The sequence below is a fragment of the Nycticebus coucang genome, chromosome 13, assembly GCF_027406575.1.
Source record: "Nycticebus coucang isolate mNycCou1 chromosome 13, mNycCou1.pri, whole genome shotgun sequence".
In the NCBI taxonomy this organism is placed as follows: Eukaryota; Metazoa; Chordata; class Mammalia; order Primates; family Lorisidae; genus Nycticebus; species Nycticebus coucang.
The window spans coordinates 13,441,813-13,463,157 of NC_069792.1; the positions used below are offsets into that span (position 1 = coordinate 13,441,813).

A 21,345-nucleotide genomic window follows, 5' to 3' on the forward strand; every position below is an offset into this window, starting at 1 on the left:
GTGGGTGCAGGAGCCAAGCAGGGAGCCAGAGGGCAGAACCTCAACCATAGGCACAGGCTGCAGGGGTTACAGGACCTGTGCGGGTAGCCAGGAAGTTGGAGGATGGTGCTGCCCCGTGGGTAGCAGAAGCGGGAGGGATGGCGGCAGGCATCACTCTGGTCCTCAGTGGTCGCTGGCGCAAGTCCACACAATGCTCTGTCCAACATGGGACAAGTCTCTCTCCCCTTGTGACTTTCCGCCTCTATTAAAGTTATAGTTTCAGCACAACTCCCCATAGCCCGTGAGATGCTACCCTAGTAAAAATCTGCCAGACTCTCTGGATTCTGAAGGGGGTAGTCTTCCAGACCTCCAGGAGAGGGGGGAGGGATGGATTGGAAGTTCAGGAAGGTAAGGAGAATATTAGTTCAACTTTTGTCCCAGGCAAGAGACTGCCTGGGCTTGCAGTGGTATCTCTTGGTGGAGGGAGTCCCAGCCCTCAGTTGTTCTCTCCACTTTGGTGAAACAAAAGGTCCTCTGTTCACTACTCACCTTAAGCCACTCTCCTGAGGGAATGAGGGGAAGGATTACAGTCCTGTTTGGGATGGCTTTTGTACCTGAAACTTGTTTCCTTGGAGTCCCAGCTTGCCTCAGCAGGGGTGGTGCGAACCTATCAATCCTCTCTCTCAGCTCAGCTCCCATTCTGCTTTATTGGGTTGGTTATGGCCATTATTTCTCCCTCTGGATGGAAGCCTCTGCTGAAAGTGGCTCAGTCAGCCATCTTGCCTCTTCCCCTCCTCTGTCTAATGTTGATGTAAAAACTGTCCAATTTTTCTGAAGAGAGATGTCTTCAGCATGACAGTGTCTGTTTTTTCCAAGTACTTTGTGTGTTTCTCACAGTTTGCTGTGGTCTTCTGTCCCCCATAGCAGGGGCTTTATTCAAATGCCTAATAACCCTTATATTTAAAAGTTGGAAGAGAGATCGTTCAGAAGCTCTTAACACCTCCTTGGCTGTTTCCTTCATAGTAGTGTGATGGACTTGGCTAGCTTTCCATCTGGGTAGGTGCCTTAGAAGAGTCTTCTCATCTCCTGACTGAAGCTTGGCTTCATTCTTTTAAGCTTACACACTTTTTTTAAACCTCTAACTTATATTTTAATGAGGTTTGAGGAAGTAACCAAAGTAGACATGTCTGTTCAAACCACCATCAGATGAGGACTTTGTATAGTCTTAGCATAACTTGCAAAAGTAGGTGTCAATTAAGAAATTGTTGAGTAAATAGTGATTAATGGAAGGAATCTAGGAAGCTAAACACTAGCTGTCCTTGCTGCTCTTTTTTTAGGCTTTGTTTAGGACATTTTACTTTAAATTCAAGGCCAAAGTGTCTGAACATTCCTAAGAACTTACTGTATGGCTCATTCGCTACTGAGAACAATGATCCAGTCAAATAGAAGAAAGATTCTAAGACTCATCCAGTTTTTCATTGACAATACCTAGCACAATTTGGAAGCATGAAACATCTTTTTTATGGAAGTTAATAACCACGAAGGTACATCATACTTTGATAGGGATGATGAATTTCTTAAAAGTTGTGTAAATATTATATTATGAATAAATAATGCTTTTTAAAATATGCTTTTTAAATAATATGATATTGTTTAGGGATATTTCTTATATTGCTTCATTATTTTTCAACTAAATTATGACCCAGAGTTACATAATTTAGTTTTTTATATTTTAAGGAACAGAGAGAGTGTAATGAGAAGACAAACCAGACAGAGACCCTGAGTCATGTCTGATTTGATGGATTGACCAGAAGATCCGTTAGGAGATGCCACCAAACCTCACATGTGATAACTTCTGGGGAACAGGAGAATTTTTACATACAAGGCATCTCAGGCCAGACAGTTAGCAGAGCTTTTCTTTCTGGAAATTCATGACCTGTGTTTTTGGAAAAATTCTTCAATTATTTGTTGATAATTTTCTCCCCTTCAGGTTCTATGTCCTCCACTTTTTCATAGGAATTCTTACTACTCAAACACTAGGTATTCTGGACTGCTCTTCTAAGGCTTCTTACTTTTCTCTCCTACTTCTAATTCCTTTGTCTTTTTACTCTACATTCAAGACTATTTCTCAAAATGTTGTTTTTCAGTCCTTCTGTAGAATTTATTTGTGCCATCATATTTCCAATTTCAAGTATCTCTACTGTTACTTGAGTGTTCTGCATTACAGCAACTGAGTTTTAGTTTGTGTGTTACAAGTAGCTTTTTTTCCCTTAAGTTTTTTCTTTTTTTCTTTTTTTTTTTTTTTTTAGGTTACATTGTTTACTTTTTGTTGTTGTTGTTGGGGATTCATTGAGGGTACAATAAGCCAGGTCACACTGATTGCAATTGTTAGGTAAAGTCCCTCTTGCAATCATGTCTTGCCCCCATAAAGTGTGACACACACCAAGGCCCCACCCCCCTCCCTTCATCCCTCTTTCTGCTTTTCCTCCCCCCCCATAACCTTAATTGTCATTATCCCCTAAGTTTTTTCTCCCTGCATAATGTTCGCTTAACTTGCTGACTTTTTTTCCTGTTCATTTGTTTTGATCTTTATCCTGAGAGCCTTTCCTCAAAGTTTTCTCACCCTTGGCTTTTTGTGCATGATGGTGGATAAGGGATTAAAAATCTGATTGGCTCTGACCAACACATGATGGGGCTTCTCAACTAGGAACTACATTGTAAGTTGATCTGTATGGATGTTTTGTTGGGAAATTCCAAGAGTTAGTGTCTTCATCTTTTCTGCTTTGTAGTAGAATAAATTCCCCAAGAAAGAATCTTCCAATTTCTCTATCTTGAAGAGAGCAATCTGGGAATCAGATTCAAGTAGAGGAAAAGGATGAGAGCCTTTATATTCAGTATTCAGTACACATCTCATAACTAATCCCCACACTGTCACTGTGGTACATACATCTCTGACTGTGTGTAGCATTCCCCAACTTTAGATTCTGTTTTTCCTTTCTAATGAATACAACTCCAGGCTTTTTGAGGGGGAGCAGCATGGAGCAGCGAGGAGCAGAAGCCATCAGAGATTTAACTGGTTCGCAAGCTGATTCTACCCCAGCTGCCTCAGTTTAGAGCCACCCTATTTTCTTCCCTCCCAGAGGTGGATGATGCTTTCTGTGATTCTACAGGTGTAAACTGGGTCTGTCCCTACTTTTCTCTACGGACATCAGTTCCCACTCATCCATTTGTTTCTAGCTTCAGAAATGGTGCCCTTTGCCTCTCCCATTTTCCCCAGACTTGTGGGTTAGATCTTTAACATGTATCCCTTTAATATCATTTTTGTATGTTTTCAATTTCCTATCTTAATAGAAAACCAAAATGGTATGGTTTTCATTTTTGAATCTTAAGCATATGACAATGGCTTACACAGACTAGACACTAAATTGATATTTGTAGAATCATTGAAATATTTTAAGCATGTCTGAAACATAGTACCACTGTACCTTCATATACTACAGATTTATACATTTTATGAATTAATAAAACTAAATGTTCCTTTCCTCCACCAATGATTCAATACATAGATGTCTCCATAAGTTTAAAAAATCTATACTGGAAAAAGTTAAAAATTTAGGTAAGCATTTTATCTACTCCTGTTTTCTTATTTATTCAACAAATATTTCTTGAGCAACCACAAAGTCAGCGCTGAACATTGAGATTAATGTTGTATTTTATTACACAGCATGTCTATTGTAAATTGGATATCATTCAATTAGTAGGAATGTCCACTAGATGAATTTTTATAGGTTAAAACTTGTTATTTTCCAAATCAAGTGCAGATTAAAGTAAACATTTCTATGGTTTATGAGTCACTAAATACAACTTTGACATATAGACTCTCTCATTCTATTACTAAATTTAATAATGCAAATAGAGTTTTAGTTTATTGTTTCTGGATAAATTTCATCGGATTTCTGAGAAAGCTAGAAAACAAACTGTAATGTCTTTAGTTAGAATCAGGCTGCTTTTATTATTATCTCTTTCAGCCAAGATTATACTTAAACTACTAGATTTTGATAGATCAAGTTCCATTTATACAGATAGTATATTATTTTCTTAAGAGTATACTATTAGATATTTAATTTTTATATTGGATATTTGATCTATACAAGTTTATTGATCAGCAGGCAATATAATTTGCCATAGATATCTCCATTTCTCATTTTAGAAATAGAGTGATCGCTTGTACAATATGTATGGCCTTTCATAAGTAACAGTTTTCACAGACTATAATTGGCTTTAATTTATAAAAAATATGAAGTTTATATTCAGATGTGTTTGTTAAAAGGTCATTACAGAAAAAATGATAGAATTTTTAATGTACACTTTTTTATCAGCAAAATAACTTGGTAGTATAGCTACTGAAAAATAAAAGTGACTGCTTTTTGATTATACGTCTTCAGTATTTATCTGATCTTTTCCATAATATGTATATTATTTTGATTAAAATTACTAGGAAATAAAATAGCTAATATCTATGGATATTTTCTAAATGTCAGAAAATCTTCTAAATACTTCATCTGGGTTATTTACACTAAATCTTTGTAATAGCCCTTTAAATTATTGTTATTTACATTTTATAGACTAGAAAAATACCCAGGGCTAATAAAATAAAATAACAAGGTAATAATATTAACAGTAGCTATTATTTAACGAATGTGAGCTATGCTTGAGGCACTAAGTGCTTCTTGTATGTCATATTCTGTCCTCACCTCAAGTGTGTAATACACACAGGTGTCATTACTGCTTGACCAATGAAGAAGGGAGTCTCAGAGGGAGAAAGTAAACCCCAAACCACCAGGTCAAAATTTAAACACAAGTAGCTACATTCACAGTTGGTGCTCCGATATGACCTTTGAATCACTTGGGAAACTTCATGCTGCAGGTGACAGAAACTCTGACACAGAATGGCTCTGACATTAAGGGCATTGAGCATCACACACCACAGAGTCCAAAAGTAGAGCTGAGGTCCATGTCGGGCGATGCAACGGCGTCATCAAAGACTCAGGTTCTTCCCATGTCTGTGGTTTTCCACTTCAGTGTGACTTGCAAAACCAGATCTGCTCCTTACAGCCTGTCGATTGAAGCAAGTTATTTAAACTTTCTGGACCTACGTACATTAGAGTGTAACTGAGAATGACAGCCTTGCCATGCTAATTTAGGCCTGGAAACAGGAAGGCTGCAGCAGTTTCAGGCTTCAGATCTGGGTACCTCAGTTTCTTTATCTGGATACCTCAGTTTCTTTATCTGGGTATCTCAGCACAATGGTATTCCTTACCCCATGGTTGTGGTGAGGGTTAAGTTAAAATATATCAAGTGCTAGAAACTATGTTTGTCACACTGTAAGTTCCAGATATATGTTACTTGTTGTTTTTCTTGTTATGTTGTGACCCTGTCCAAAAGAAATTATTTCATCCTTTTATATGTGAAGAAAATTGTTCAGTCCTTGGATTTCCTTGAATCTGGGCTTAGCAGGAGTTGGGTTTCAGGCCAATTCCTGAAGCAATCATCAAATAGGATGATAAGTTTACCCTTAGACACTCTGGACCTAATGGTGGGTCACCTTCCCTGAGGCAATGGGGCCAAGCAGGGGTGGGACATAAAATGAACAGAGTTGCAACAAGCTTTCTTGTCTGCTGTCAGTGTGATGGAGAAGCCCTTAGCATAGGGGTGCCAAGGATGCCCACGGAACCAGGAGCAAGTCTGCGTCCTGAGTTTGCCTCCCATCTCTGCCATGGAACTGTTGATTCGTAATTTACAAAGCAACACCATGTTACCCAGGCTCATTTTGACTAGTTGTAAATCCTCCTCCTCACTGCTTCCAGTGTGTCCTTCCTGAAACTGCACAGTCAATCACATTCCCAACAAGAAGAGAACCCCTTCCATAGCCCTTTTCGGTCAATGATATCTACGACGCTATGCTTCCCCACCAGGCCCTACCAACCAATAAAAAACAGCAGTACATGTTGTCTGACTTTAGGGAATGGTTTTGAAAATCAAATATGATACTGTATGTGAAAAAGTAAAGTACAGGGGTTAATTTACCCTTCCAAGACTTCTGATTCATCTGCTAGAGAGATAGATTAGTCTTTTCCTGATAATGGATTCAAGGCAGATGTATGACATTACAAGCCGTATGGATCATTAACCCATGACACCAACATCTTAGTCATAAAAGTGAGCAACTTTATAGAACATATATTAGCAAGAACATTAACGAAATGATAAGGATTTAATGTTTCCTAATGGGCCATTATATCCTTTTGTTCTTGATTTTAAAAGTAGGTTAAAAAGTGCATGAAACTGTGGTATAGAGATTAATATCATTTTAAAGAACTGGCATCAGAGCTCACAGACACATGGGAGAGTTGCTCCCTTGGCCAAGAAACTAGAATTCAAGGGGAAAAAAAAAAAAAAAAACAGACAATAACATCTGTTAGGAATCATCCTTCAAGACGCTCAAGCAAAATTTACCTAAAAATTAGCACCTGCTACTGAAGATGCGCCTGATACCCAAAATTAGGAAGGAGGCTACATCAGTGGCTTCATTAACACAGCTTCAATTTTACTTTAAAAATTACTTTATCAAAAGAGCTTTTGATCAAGAGGTAGCAATGAATTTTACTGCAAATAGGGTCTTGACTATAGCTGAAAGTAGTTCTACACCCAGAATGTGGATAGAAAGAGGTCACAACTCAGTGAGTCATCAGTGGCTTGTATTGCTGAATGGTCACATTTATTTATAGAAAAACTGTTCATTTTCTACCCAGCATATTTTCAAATATTTTGGAAATACTCCACTCAGTTGTTTTCCTGAAAGCACTGGAGTATTACCTGCAATGTGTTAAGCTTCCCACATGTGGAAGGTGATATTTTACACGTGTCTCCCTGTTCTTCGTGCTTTGCTGTTATCAATAGTGATTTCTGCCTTTATAAGATGAACATTATATCATAAGAAAATTTTAATAAAACCAAAGTTGTGTTTTATTGTGTGTTATTTGCTTCATTATAATTAAGACTGTATCTTACAATGCCAAATAATAATCATTATCCAGCTAATTTAATAAAGTGCTAATTTTGAATTCTATTGGTTAATTTTTCGAGTGTCTGACACTAATATATACATAGATTGAGATTTTTATTAAAGAAGTATTTACCTATATTAATTTGCTATAGATGTCTATTTCTGTATGAGTACAGGAAAATAAGCTTTATAAATAGAATTTAAAAATTAAATTTACTAGACAGTAATTCCCCCCAAAATCTTTGTCATGGTGAATCAAGTGACAAAAGTTATAGGTATTAAAAATAACATATATTACTTGCAGATGTGACTTTCTATAGATTATTGCTTAGGCTCCTCAACCATAGGTGAATTTTCTTGCTTAGCATTGCATACTACTTGTCAAACAATCCCAGCAAAAACTGCCGTGGTAAATAGAAGAACCATTTATTATTATTTATTTGTGGAATTGTAAAACTGTACATATTTAACACAACGTAATTCCTTAGTAGTTGAATTCTAAATCATACCTAAGGGACACCAGGTTAATGGACTATATTCCTAGAAATATTGTCAGACCAATTGTTTGGTGATGAGTTTTTAAAAGACGTTGAATGCATCTTGTTTAGTTCATGTAGCATTTTTTCGTAATGGATTAAACCAATTTATCTGTGTAAAGATGGTGTTTTTTACATGGATATTGCTCCATTCAACACTATTTTTTCAAAGTAGCTTAGCAGAATGCAGGCTGGAAGGCAGTCAAGTCTTGATTCCGATCCCCGTTTTACTTCTCATTTCCTGTCATCTAAAGCAAATTTATACCTATTTTCAATCGTCAACCCAATTCAATCAAATTTATATCAGTTTTCTTCCTTTGCTTTTTTCTTTTTTGGTGGTGGTGGTGGTGTTTAAAAAGTACTTCCACTCACCACCCCTCGTTCCATGCACGCAAGTTCATTCTCCGTCCTCTGCCCCTTCTCCTGCACTATCCTCTTCTCTCCGGCTGAGGAGCAGCTTAGCGTGGTGCATTCTGGGACCCAGGTGGATCCCGCCGCTGCAGCTCAGCGCGGTGCATTCTGGGACCCAGGTCGATCCCGCCACCGCAGCTCAGCGCGGTGCATTCTGGGACCCAGGTCGATCCCGCCGCCGTCGCCATCTTCTGAGCCGAGCGAGAAGAGGCCGCGGATCACGGAGAGTCGCCACTGGAGAAGAGTAGACTCCTTGGTAGCAGCCAGCAGAGAAGCCCACCCACTTGCTCGCCCGTCCCCAATGCAGCCTGCTTCTGCAAAGTGGTACCATGGAAGGGACTATGTCTTTGTTGAATTTTGAGTTGAAGACAGTAAAGATGTTAATGTAAATTTTGAAAAATCCAAACTTATGTTCAGTTGTCTTGGAGGAAGTGATCATTTTAAACGTTTAAATGAAATTGATCTTTTTCACTGATCCCAGTGATTCCAAGCATAAAAGAAGGGACAGGTCAATTTTATGTTGTTTACGAAAAGGAGAATCTGGCCAGTCTTGGCCAAGGTTCACAAAAGAAAGGGCAAAGCTTAATGGGCTTAGTGGGGACTCCAATAATTGGAAGGACTGGGAAGATGATTCAGATGAAGACATGTCTAATTTTGATCGTTTCTCTGAGATGATGAACAACATGGGTGGTGATGAGGATGTAGATTTACCAGAAGTAGATGGAGCAGATGATGATTTGCAAGACAGTGATGATGAAAAAATGCCAGATCTGGAGTAAGAAATACTGTCATCACCCAGATTTTGAGAAAGACAAATAACTTCTCTGCAAGATTTCATAATTGAGACAATTCCTGAGTTGATAGCTGTGTTTGCCTCCTTTAACCCATTTTTCAACCTGTTTGTTTTTTAAAGGCTTCTTTAAGGATTGAAATGTACCATTGTATGGGGCAATTTTAATCAGCTAAGGCAATAACCTTATGCATGATCATTTCCCAGACTTCCACGAAGCTGTTGAGGTCCTAGGCAATTGATAACAGCAGTTGTGATAAATAAAAGCATTTCACCTAAAGTCTCCTTTTCTTCATAACATAGATACTGACATGATAGGAAGTTTTCAGCTTAGGGAAAGATAACTAAATTTAGATTTTTAGAACAGGGACTCAAAAGTGGCCAAAACAACTTGGCTGACACCTTAAACTGGTAACCTGCTTTTCCTCTGGTTTATCCTTCAGGATTGTTCCACTAAAGTTTATTTTTTTAAAAAATTTACTTCACATTATTGTATGTTAAGTGATCACTTGTCAGTGTTCCAGATGTATCTTAGTAAAACTAGTGAATGCCCTAACTTAGATGGTTTTTGAAGCCTATACATTTGGTATTGTTTGGCCCTTAAGCTTTTACATCTTTTAGCATGGAGGACAAAGAAAGCTGTACATTGTTGCTTGAGGATCTGTACATTTAGACCAGATGTGTATTTGCACTGTCAGTATGGCAAATGAGTGAAAAAATGTTTATACGCTATTGGATTTTTTTATTTCTTTTCTTTTTTTATTCAGCTTATACCAAGGGCTGAAAACCTCAATTTATGTTTATGACAGTGGGGATTTTTTTTAAACGTCTACATACTTTCTCATAAACTGTTGGAAGACTCAAAAAAAAAAAAAAAGTACTTTCTTAACCTAAGATATTCATATTGGTTTTCTGTGATTCTTTTATAGTTTACATTGTATGTTTAACCCTTTAATACATACGAAATTGATCACTTTTTTCAAAGTAAACATGTTATTTTATTTAAGAGTCAATAATTTATTCAATGAACATTTATTACATACCCACTGTCTGTCTGGCTCTATGTATACAAAGATGAATTTATGCCAGCTCTTTAGAAATGCAAAATCAGAGGGCAAGACAGGCTACAAAAAGAAAAATTATATTCTGGTGTGGAAAAGTCCAAGGAGTGAGGAGACATATAGCTGTGCCAATGGTGGTAGTTTCTCCATTTACCGGTTCCACTTCTTGGTGTAGCAGGATGCTGAATTCATAGTAAACTCTCATTGTAAAGAAGGACTCACATCAGTGGAAGAAAGTAGGCATCTTGTGGACTATAGGCTAGCTCAGTCCTGCTGGCCAAGGCTAGACAAGGACAGTAGACAAATGACACTGTTGTGCCATTCCCCTCTCACATGTCCAAACATATCAGAATATTGTGATTGTTTCCCCGGTAAATATTAGGCACAGAATGGTCTTCAGAATGTTTGCAATCTGTGACTTCATTAACAATATAAAACCATAAGAAGCAAACACTAAACATGGACCCTTTTCTTGCTGCTAACATTGTGTTCACTAGAAGCCTGGTTAGATTCTCTTAGGAAGTACCCTTCAAGACTGTCATCTCCCATGAGAAGCTTTGAAAAGCTCTAGTATAATCTAGTCCTATGAATCCTTGTCCTATAGTTGAGATCTCATTTCGTTTTTTACTCTGATCATCCAGCTTTGTTCTTAATTGATTTTCAGCAAAATGTTAGCAAATGATCCATTGGTCATATACTTTGACTGACAGATGAGTCACAAATATCACCAACACCAGTGCTGTGGGCTGGTTAACACGTCCTCCAATCTTCTGCATACATTTCTATTAGATGCAAGATTCTCATATCACGATTCAGAGGCAGGCACTAACTGAAACTTCTCATTGTATGTGTAATCATGACCAAATGAGTATTTATAAAAATAAGAAGCTGTAATTTATATATCCCAAGGCAGAACTTTTTTTCAGCATTAAGAATCATTATATAAATAGCCCAGAATGTTTTCAATCATAATTCCTGGTATTTTATGATGAGATGATGACATTTCATTCATAAACATTGAATTACAGTAATACCTTTACTTCTATATGTTAATACATAAATAGGCAGTGTGTGTGGTACATTATAATCCAGCCATATGAATCTGAGAGCAGTATTCATGGTCATGAGTAAAATAAATGAACAAAAAATACCATAAATTATTAAATAGCTTCCAAAATTCCCAATGGGAATTATCATCTTGTAATTTGAATTCAGTCTTATGTTAATTGTACATAATGCATGGATCTGACCCATGGGTTCCAGGTTTATTGAATGTTCTCATAAAATTCTCTTCCCTTCTGAGCCCCAGGCAGTACTGACTGTGCTAACAATGGCAGCATTTATTCCCTCTTTCCTCTTTCTAGTCTTTTTTTTCTATGTGCTATCCCCCAAAGACAGTAACAACCCAAGTCATCAAGCTATATAGCCTCTTACTGCAAATTGCTTCTATTTGTCAGATATCTCCAAAAGAAGCTACTATTTCCATTCCAGACAAAGGGGAGGCATTGAGAAGAAAAAGGAAATTATTCTTCTCCATGTTAACTTGCCTGCTAGAAAAGATGGCTGTATGTCTTCAGCCCCCTTTCACTTAACTGTGCTTCTTTGGAGCAATGTGATGTCAGTCCAGCCTTACCTGAGACACACCACAGATATACTGTGCACCTGCCCCTTCCTTACTCATAGATCTTTACTGAATACCATGTGATACCATGGGCTGGTCTCTGGGACGGTGTAAAATCGTGAGAAGGAGATAGATGGGATGATTTCTGCCCTTCCAAAATTCATGTATTACATACAATACCAGTTCCTTCTACATGGCCAGGTCTGTCTGGAATTAAAATGTATACCGAATAACACAACACTTCATTGAAGACTGCTTCAGTTCTAAATGTAAAGAAACTACCTGGACTTTTAAATTTAAATTAAAATTTTATGTAACTCGCCTAAAGTGTTGTAGTAGTGCTACTTGGTGCTTGGCCTGAAATTAGAGAATGTTAAGCAGGTAAATGAAAATTAAGCTCCTCCAAGTGCACATTCTACTATTTCAATTCTCCTTTGATTCAAGGTAAAAAAGAAAAAAATTCAGCCAGTAGCCTGCTGCTCCAAGAGAGATTCTTTTTTAACCTGAGACTATGATTAGAATTTTAGGCAAACTCTGCATTGTAAATCTCATTTACTAGGTCCTTGGTGCATCTGCTCCCTTTGAGTGCTGCTATTCCTTCTTCAGACAAAGGCTGCCCTTAGAAACCTTGCCCCTTACTGAGGAAATAGACCTTTAAAGAAATGATAGTCTCGGGTGGTGCCTGTGGCTCAAAGGGGTAGGGCGCCAGCCCCATATGCCGGAGGTGGCAGGTTCAAACCCAGCCTCGGCCAAAAACTGCAAAAAAAAAAAAAAAGAAAGAAAGAAAGAAATGACAGTCTCGACATCATTTCTTAAAAAGAAAAAAAAAATCTACTGATGTTTGATATTTCTGTAAGGTGTGCAAACTAACTTTTAAAGTACCTGACTTCATCAGAAATTGTGTATCTCATTCCCAGAAAAAGAGCTGGACCCAGGATGGATGGAATTTCTCAGCCACAGGGACTGTGTGGTATCTTTTTTCTGAATTCCACAATTTATTTTAACTGATGTAGATTATATATTTTTAGATTACAAAATGCTAATTATGAAGACATGAAATATTTGCACCATGATGAATTGAGAACAATGGTTGTAAACTGCCTTTCAATTAAAGAGATAAGCAAAGACAAATTTATGCATTCCCAGAAATCTTGTAACCTAATGAGATTTTTTAATTTATAATTATCTCTTTGTATGGTGAGATTATTATATTCACAAGAATGAAGGCTCCTTGTTTTGGACAAAGGGGAAACAGGGCAGAACATGGACAATGCGGGAGGCCATCAGTATCACTTCCAACATGGTGAAAGACGCAGCCACAGTAACCTACCCTGCAGCTCTCAAAGACTCCACCTCTAAGAGTTCCCTGGAAACAGACACAACTTGTGTTAGAAAAGTAATTGCATGGCTAAATTAATTCCATGACTAGCAGGAGTTTTTCCACTTTGAATAAATATCTACATAGTCATCTAGATGCTTATGGAAAGTATAAATAAGTATGCTTTGGGTGAGAGGGAGGGAGAAGTGGATGCTTTGTTTTAAGAGGAACCACTATCTGTAAGAACAACCAGAAATTGACTAGTGCCTCATGAAAGAAGTGAGCTCCTCCATGATCTGCAAATTGAAAAGAATTCAAATGTTGTTTGGAAGACTTCAAATTCAACTTGAATTAAAGAAGAGCTAAAAGTGCTTTGCTTTATTTAAGGAAACTAAAGAACCTTCATAAGTAAACCACCAAAGGACTGTAACAAACTGATCAACACACGGAGGTGGTCAACATGAGGGACCAGGCCTACTGTGCTGATACACACACGTGCCGCATGTCCGGTCTGTGAACTCTAGGTCAACTTAAGGAGGTGGTCAACTATGGAGGTTAATTAGGAGAAGAATGAAATCATTCACTTTCTAACTGAATTAATTAATGACTCTGAAGCACTGTGAGCAACTTAGAACATTAGGAAAGATTATCTCTCCATAACTTAGACAAGGATTTAATAAAAATTGAAAAGGGAAATAAATGCCTCTCATTAGCGTTTCTTCCAAAAGAATTAAATAGTAATGAAACAAAGCAATTAATTATTTAGTTAAGTCCATTGTGCCATTGGACTTTACATGCTTGTGGACTACCTACCTGGCTGCCAAGAACTTCATTGTGTTTTGATGAAAGGCAGAGAGCTAATGTTGGCATGCAGAGTCTCCCAAGTTGGTACAATTACTTACAGTCAAATCCGGGGATCTATGGCGACATGAAGAGAGACAATATTCTCAAAATGAATGTAGCTACAGTATGTAGATGTGGGGTTTCCGTTTCAGTTCATCCTGTTCCTTACTACAAAGTGAATAGTACCATCCTCCTGGCACATACCCGATAAGACTTCAGAGCCCTAATAAGCCTAATGGGGAGTCAGGCAATGAGAATGGGCTAACCCACATCCCACAGCTACAGTGAAAACCCACCCACAGGGTTGTATTGGCATCACTGTCTCTGAAACTTCCAGATCCCAAGAGTCTGTCTCCTTCACGCCCTCCAAGATGATCACTCTGCAGCTTGAGACTGATGGTGAAAGATGAGAACCTGCCAGAGAGGTTTTTACCACATCCAAGTTTGCAGTTAATCAGACCAGTTTCCAGCCTTCATAATTATTTTAGCAGAGGAAGCAATTAAGAAAAAAAAAAGGCAGTCTTCTTTTTTAAAAAAAGGATTTAAACCAAAGGATTGAAACCACACCGATGGCCACATGCATATGTCAAAAAATATCAATATTGTTCAATTTATCCAGCTACCTTTCAAAAAGGGAACAACTAAAAGTATTATGCGGGTTTTTCATTTTAAAAAATAATTTTCACATTAAAATGAACACCAGAAAAGTGATTTTTGCCTTACCTAAATTAAAAAATAAGCAATGATATTCTTTCCAGGCGGTAAACTTAATTAAAAAAAAGATAACAAATAGAAAAATTTGTGTTGTACAAATTAGGCAAAATGTGTGCATATGTGCATACACATGCATGATTTATGAGCATACTGAACTATAAATATAACACATTAGTGCCAGCATGAAACACAGAGGTAGCACAAATTTATGGTCTCAAAATGCTAATTAGGATACAAGGCAAAACATTGTAATCAAGTAATTATTGATTAACACAAAGCCAGATGTGTTGAATGGGCTTAGTAATTAACTAAGTAAACTACAGGTGTTTAAAAATCATGGATTACAAATGACATGTGGGCACATATATATATTTTAAAAATCATCTGTACGTGAGTCTTAGTATATTCAGGTACAGCAATAATGTACACTATCTCATATTGTCACAAAAGATACTTGGGGCATCACTGCCATGAAATGTTTTCAATTTTCAAGTCCTTTGAAGCTTTTGGAAGGCCATTTCACATGGGTATCTCTGGTTCTGCCTTCTGGACCCACTATAAATTAAAGTAGACAAACCAGTCTAAGAAAGAGATGCATAGTGAAAGAACTGAAAACTACAGCTAAGAGAAGGGGAGCTTGACACTTAAAAAGAACAACAAATGTTTTCCTGCAAGTTGCAGATTTCTGCTAACTTCCCACAGTGGTTCCTCTGCACCGCTGAAGGCGATTCATCAACAAAAGTAGGCTTCACTCATATCCTCCCTTCTGAAGGTACTAATGATTTCTTGAGTCATTATTAGGAAACTAGAAGATTTTGTTTGGTTCCTTCCAATGGAAGGAAATTGCACAAACTAATTTAAGGAATTAGGTCTAAATTAGGTCTTTAACCCTGGTTCTCTCTTTTCCAGTTTTGTACTGTCTCGATTATTTAAATTATGCATGAGAAGGCTTGCTGATCCTCTCTATACTTATTGTTCTTAAGAAATCCTTTTGACAAGGCTTGTGCCAGTTACAAAATGAGTAAGACAAGAAAGTAAAACTATGAAAAATTCTGTAAAACCAACTTTCAACATACAGAAATTTTCCAACGTGACATAACTCTCAGTTCCAGCAACAACTCTCCTCATTAATACCCACCCTTACTATCCCAACCTCTGTCACCACAGATGGGTCCTGCCTTCCTTAGGACCCCAAAGAAGTGAAGACATAGGTTGATGATTGTTGATGAAATGTTCATCGTACTGCCTTCACTTAACACATCTGTGAGATTCAAATTTGCCACATTTATTACCCACTCTACTTTTGGTGGACATTTAGACCACTCTCAAGTTTTCACTCTTTTTTTTTTTGCCAGGGCTGGGTTTGAACCCGCCACCTTTGGCATTTGGGGCCAGCACCTTACTCCTTTGAGCCACAGGAGCCGCCTCAAGTTTTCACTATTAAAATCTACTAAGAACTTGCTTGTATATGTCTTTAGTAGACATATACACTTGTCTTTCCTGATCATTTGCCCAGAAGTGGAACCACTACTAGGTCATAAGGTATATACATACCTAGCTGCAGTGGGAGTGGACCACGTCACCGGCTCTCACTAGCAGTGTAAGAGACCTCGTGCCAAATGTTCAATTCTACTATGTGGTGTAGTCTTCAATTATCAACTGAGATTGTGCCTCAGAAACCCAGCAGTTAAGTTCATTTAGTCATTTGATTTTTAAAAAAAATTATTAAGCTGTCCTTGTGAGTCTGGCACCTGGAAGGCAGTGCACATTATAGTGGAGATTATAAACTGATTGGATGAGTCATAAAATTGGTTACAAAAGAAGAATTGTGTTATTCCTACCCATATGAAGAAATGCAATTATGTGGATGAATTGGAAACTTGGGAATGCATAGAAAGGTTATATGGGCCAAACTTAGGGGCTCCATGATGACTTTCAGAGGACGCAATGTCTCTGCTGAAACCTAGCAATACATAAGGGTGGTTATAGAGATAGGGGAAGGAGATGAATGGTAAGAGTGAACGTGTTCTATGAAGATAAAACAGAGCACGTCAAGAGTGGCAGGTCAGAAAGAATAGCTCATTCGAGAAATGGGGAGAAGTTCAGTATAATTAGAGTATGGAGTGTGAATGGAGGAAAACCAAGTCCAGAGAGATGGTTAGAAGGAGAAGGAAAGGCCTTTTAAGCTATACCAAAAATGTAATCTTTCGCTTTGAGCAATGGTAAAACCACAGAAACATTTTAAGCAACTTATTGGGATCAATACATTAGGGTTCAAAAAATATTATCTGGATGTAAAGAGGGAAATAAATTGGAGGGCAGCAAGAGAAGATGCCAGGAGTTTAGAGACAATTACAATGGAGATAAATGGATTTTTTATCTTGGTTCTTATCTTATCTTATCTTGGTTTCATTGCCAAGATGTTAGACTTCCAGGCTCACTTCAGATGCTCCCATGAGTGTCTCCTCCACCAGAGGAGAGGAGACAAAATATGTCTTCATATATAGAAGACAAAATATATCTTCATAAAATAAATCAACATATACCTGTTATCCCATCGAAATAAAGATATAAAACTTATCAACACAGTTAAACATTTCTTGTTTATTATTCCCCAATCACTTTTCTTATCCTGCCTTCAAAGACAACAGTTTTTATGTATTTAATACTTATTATATTTGTATGTGTATGCACTTGATTTTACTACATGTATATTCACTCCTTATGTGTGCGCGTGTGTAAAGAGAGAGCGAGACAGAGAGTTCCAGTTTCCAATTTGGTATGTAAGGAGTTTAGAAGTTACCACCCCTCCTAACAAGTAAAAATCTGAAAAATCAATAATTCTTCTTAGGTCTGTTAGAAATATGAGATCACAGGGAAAAGTGCTGCCCCCCAATTTGGAGATACAGACAGGTGAATACAAAGGATCACTAAGTACCAAGAAGAAACACATGAGCAGAAACCTCTGAGGGAACAAGTATCTGGGTAGGAAAACCTAAACTGTATCAATTAGCGGCCCCTCTGTGTGGCCAGTCTGAGGATTTAAAAGTCCAGGTGACTCAGTCATCAGAAGAGTCCCACACTTTTGTGAGTTTTATCTCCTGAAGCTCAACCAACTTCTCAAAGTGAATATGTAAGGGAAAAACTTTTGCACATCAAGAAACTTATTATTATTGTATTGGACATGTTATAATAAGTTAGTATGAGTTTATTTGGGTGAAAAAGAAAAATTTTGAAATCCATGCATTGTTTGTTCATAATATGCATTTTCCATGAACTTTTCAAAGACCCCTGTATCTGTTGAGTGGATGGATAAGGTGTCATTGCTTCTTGAGGTGCTCTAATTTAGGGGAGTAAGCCCCAGAATGAAGACAAAAGGGTTGATTCCTTTTAGCTTTGACTCTAAACAGGGATCAGTGATGGAGAATTAAAAATTCCTAGCGATGGGCCAGGCGAGGTGGCTCATGCCTATAAAACCAGCACTCTGGGAGCCAAGGCAGGTGGATTGCTTGAGCTCAGGATTTCAAGACCAGCCTGAGCCAAAACGAGATCCCCCATCTCTAAAAAACAAGCCAAGTGTTGTGGCAGGGGCCTATGGTCCCAGCTACTTGGGAGGCTGAGGCAAAAGGATTGCTTGAGCCTAAGAGTTTGAGGTTGCTGTGAACTACAATGCCATGATACTCTACTGGGGGAGACTGAGACTTTGTCTCAAAAAATAAAAATAAATAAATAAATAAAAATTCCTAGCAATACCTAGTTATAAAGATGAGAAATAGGATATAAAAAATGATCAGTGACCACTCCTCGTCTGTGCACTGCTCTTCATATTCAACACTGGTGGCACAGGGATAAATGATTATGACTTATTCATGGCTTGCAAGGAAATTTTTCTAAGTAAACAGAGGTATCCCAATGAAAGCATGAATGCCTATTAAGCCTATCTGTAAAAGATGCTTTTAACATAGAAAAATATCATATAATTGTGGATATGTTTGAACTGGTGATAAGTCTTTATACTTCAGTCTCTAAACACATAAATCCCTCCACTAATCACTGTACATGCCCTTTATATATAGACTCACAGCACTCTCCAAAATGTTTAGTGTTTCAGTGAAAAGAAAATAATTAGAAATTTAAGACAGTTGATTTAACTTTTCTAATTCATATTCTGACACGAACAAGTATTTTAAAAGAAGTTTCATTGGCATGAATTCTATTCTATCAATATAAGCTCAAAGCAAACTCTTTAAAATTGAGCAAGAGCGATTCTAGTTTCTTAAGTACATAAGGCCTTCTCTTCAAGGTCACATTTTCACTTCCAGATGGGCTGGCTTATGATTCTTTAAACAATGAAAAGACAAAGAAAGTAGATATCTATGTAAAAATAGATTCAATAACCCTTGGAGCTGCAAATAAGAAGAAAGAAAAAATGAATATTATTAAAAGTTGGGAGTCCATTTCTAGAAATAGAAAGGATTACCTAAAGTTAAATTAGACGTATGCCCAAAATGTAGATGATTAAAAGAACAAAGAATAAGAAGGAAGCTAGGTCCTTGACTAATGAGAAATTGTAAGGTGATATTCTATAAGGAAGTTAATCTTGAATTTTTTTAGAATAGGAGCTGATTTCAAACCACAGCTACACTTACAGTGAATGAAAGAGGGACAAGTTTGTCCATAGACACAGTTAATGGACAATACTTCAGAGAATTCTGAAAATCAGTTTTTTAAATTCAGATATTTAAAGGACATGGGGACACATTTGGAGTTCACATTAATGAGATGAAAGAACTCAAACATTTATATTAACTTATATATTAGGGTAAAGGCAGATATTCTGGAATACATTTCTGTTAAGTCACAACTCTGTGACTATGAGAAGATCCCGCACTTGGTTCTCCATATACCAACCTTTACTTTCTTTTTTTTTTTGGTTTTTGGCCGGGGCTAGGTTTGAACCCGCCACCCCCGGTATGTGGGACCAGCGCCCTACTCCTTGAGCCACAGGCGCCGCCCACCAACCTTTACTTTCCTTGCCCACTCTTGAAGCTAATATCTTATGTTCTTACTACTTTCTCTCCCAAAAGTTATTAAAAAGACATGCTAGCCCCCTCGAGTTCTCTTAATCTAGATGTTTATTCCCAGTATGCTCTTAGAATTGGCTCTTGTAAGGTCCCCATTACCCGACTAATCAGGAATCAATAACGGTCTTCGTTTAGAAGGCTTCCAGTGAATGACATTACTATCTTGCCTAAAATTCTCTCTTCTGTTGGTCTTGATGGCGTTCCAAACACAGATCCCAATATAAGCCACTTTGACATTTTATTCTGAGTTAGAGAAAGAAGGACAGCAAATGTAAGATGGGCACCTGGACCTTCCTAAAAGCAGAAAATAAAACTTCATGAAGGACGTTCTCGCTGCCCTGGAGGAAGGAAGACTTTATCACCAGAAGTGAGCAGTGGAGGGTTAGAGAAATCTGTGCTAACAAAACTTGTTAGCCCAGTCCTCATCTGCCTGGCCACTTCTCCGTGGTTAACTGCCCTAGCCCAAGCCCCCTTGCTTTGTCACATTTTCACAATTGACTACTTGTCCAAATCAGTATGTAAGTGGTCAATTCTAATTGCTTCTTTGGGGCTTTATTCCTTTATGAGGCCTCCATGTCATGTAAATCTGATGTTAAATAATTTCTTATGCTTTTGTCTCCTGTTAATCTGTCTTGTGTCAATTTAATTCTCAGGCCCAGTAAGAACTCAAATGTTAAATTGTACCTTCTCTACAGCCTTGAGATATTTCTCTCTCTCTCTCTCTCTCTCTCTCTCTCTCTCTCTCTCTCTCTCCTGTCTTCACACCTCCCAAGCTTCCTGCTTGGTTTTATTTTCTGGTTTCTCTTCTTTGTCCTCACTCTCTTATTCCTTGTTCTACAAACAGTGTTTCTAGACTGACACATGTAGGGGAGGAAAAAAATTCTTTTCTCTGTCCTTTTAAGTTCTTAGGGAAGAGGAGAGGAAATTTCTTGTACCTCCTTCTCAATTGCCTTTAGCTCAAAATAATCTTTATGTCAAAGAGGCATATTTCAGGGAGGCGTATCCTACGACCCTTCATATACACTTGCATTAATACAAATACCATTGTTTATATCTGTTTAATTATAAAGAGAAAAGCAAAGACATCAGTTGCATCAGTTGTCAACTTTCTTAACCTGGTGTACTTAAAATAGTCTATTTATAAGAAGTAAAGAGAAAGGGCATTTTAGCTACTCAGAATTATTTTAAAAATTACTTTGTTGATCTATGGCTCAGCTTTAACTCGTGTATTTCAAAACTGTAGGCTTTGATGTGGGAACCACAAGCTTCTATAATAAAAGTGATCTTCCATATTTATTTACTGTTTTATAAAAACTTTTTGGTTTTTGTGTTGTATTTCCTTTAACTCTCCTCCCATAGGGAATTGGGTTGTCATGTGTTAAGGTTGTTTTTTTTTTTTTCCTAAATGTTTGAAGTCTAGTACTGAAAGGGGTAGAAATCTAACAAAATCTTAAAATAAAATTTTCCAATGTAGCAGTGGAAGAGATCTCATACTCTTCCTTCCCATCACAAGGGTCACAGTGCACACTCCTAAAACAAATGAGATTAGCAAGAGAAAATCGTAACAGAGCTGCTTAATCTTTTAGATGGGTTGAGAGCCTTCAAAAATGAAAAAACAAAGATTCAGGGAAAACTATTTTTATATGTAGGTTTGATGTATAATGAGCAGCTGTGTAGAAATGTGATTGGACAAAATGATGTGACCTAATCATTTTGTCATTACCTAATGGTAACAGACAGAGTGGGGAAATCCAGCAAGACCTACCCAGATTCTCCTCCATGTGAGTTTCTTCCTCCTGAGTATAGGGCAGGTCCTCTCTGGAATAAGGGTTTATGATCTACCATCAGACAAGGTGGGCCAGAGAATTTCTTTACGGCCAGCTCTTACACAGGAAGGCAGGGTAAGGTTAGAGTAGTATTTC

General features: G+C 37.6%; 1 protein-coding gene and 1 pseudogene across 3 annotated transcripts in view; both read left to right on the forward strand.

Moving 5' to 3' along the window:
* The window catches only part of NKAIN3 (sodium/potassium transporting ATPase interacting 3), a 650,435-nt gene that overhangs the window by 462,169 nt on the left and 166,921 nt on the right, over positions 1-21,345 (forward strand). The gene's annotated exons all lie outside the window — the stretch shown is intronic.
* LOC128563929 (prostaglandin E synthase 3-like) lies at positions 8,294-9,637 on the forward strand (annotated as a pseudogene). Its single transcript, XR_008373932.1, has one exon. The product of XR_008373932.1 is annotated as a prostaglandin E synthase 3-like (transcript).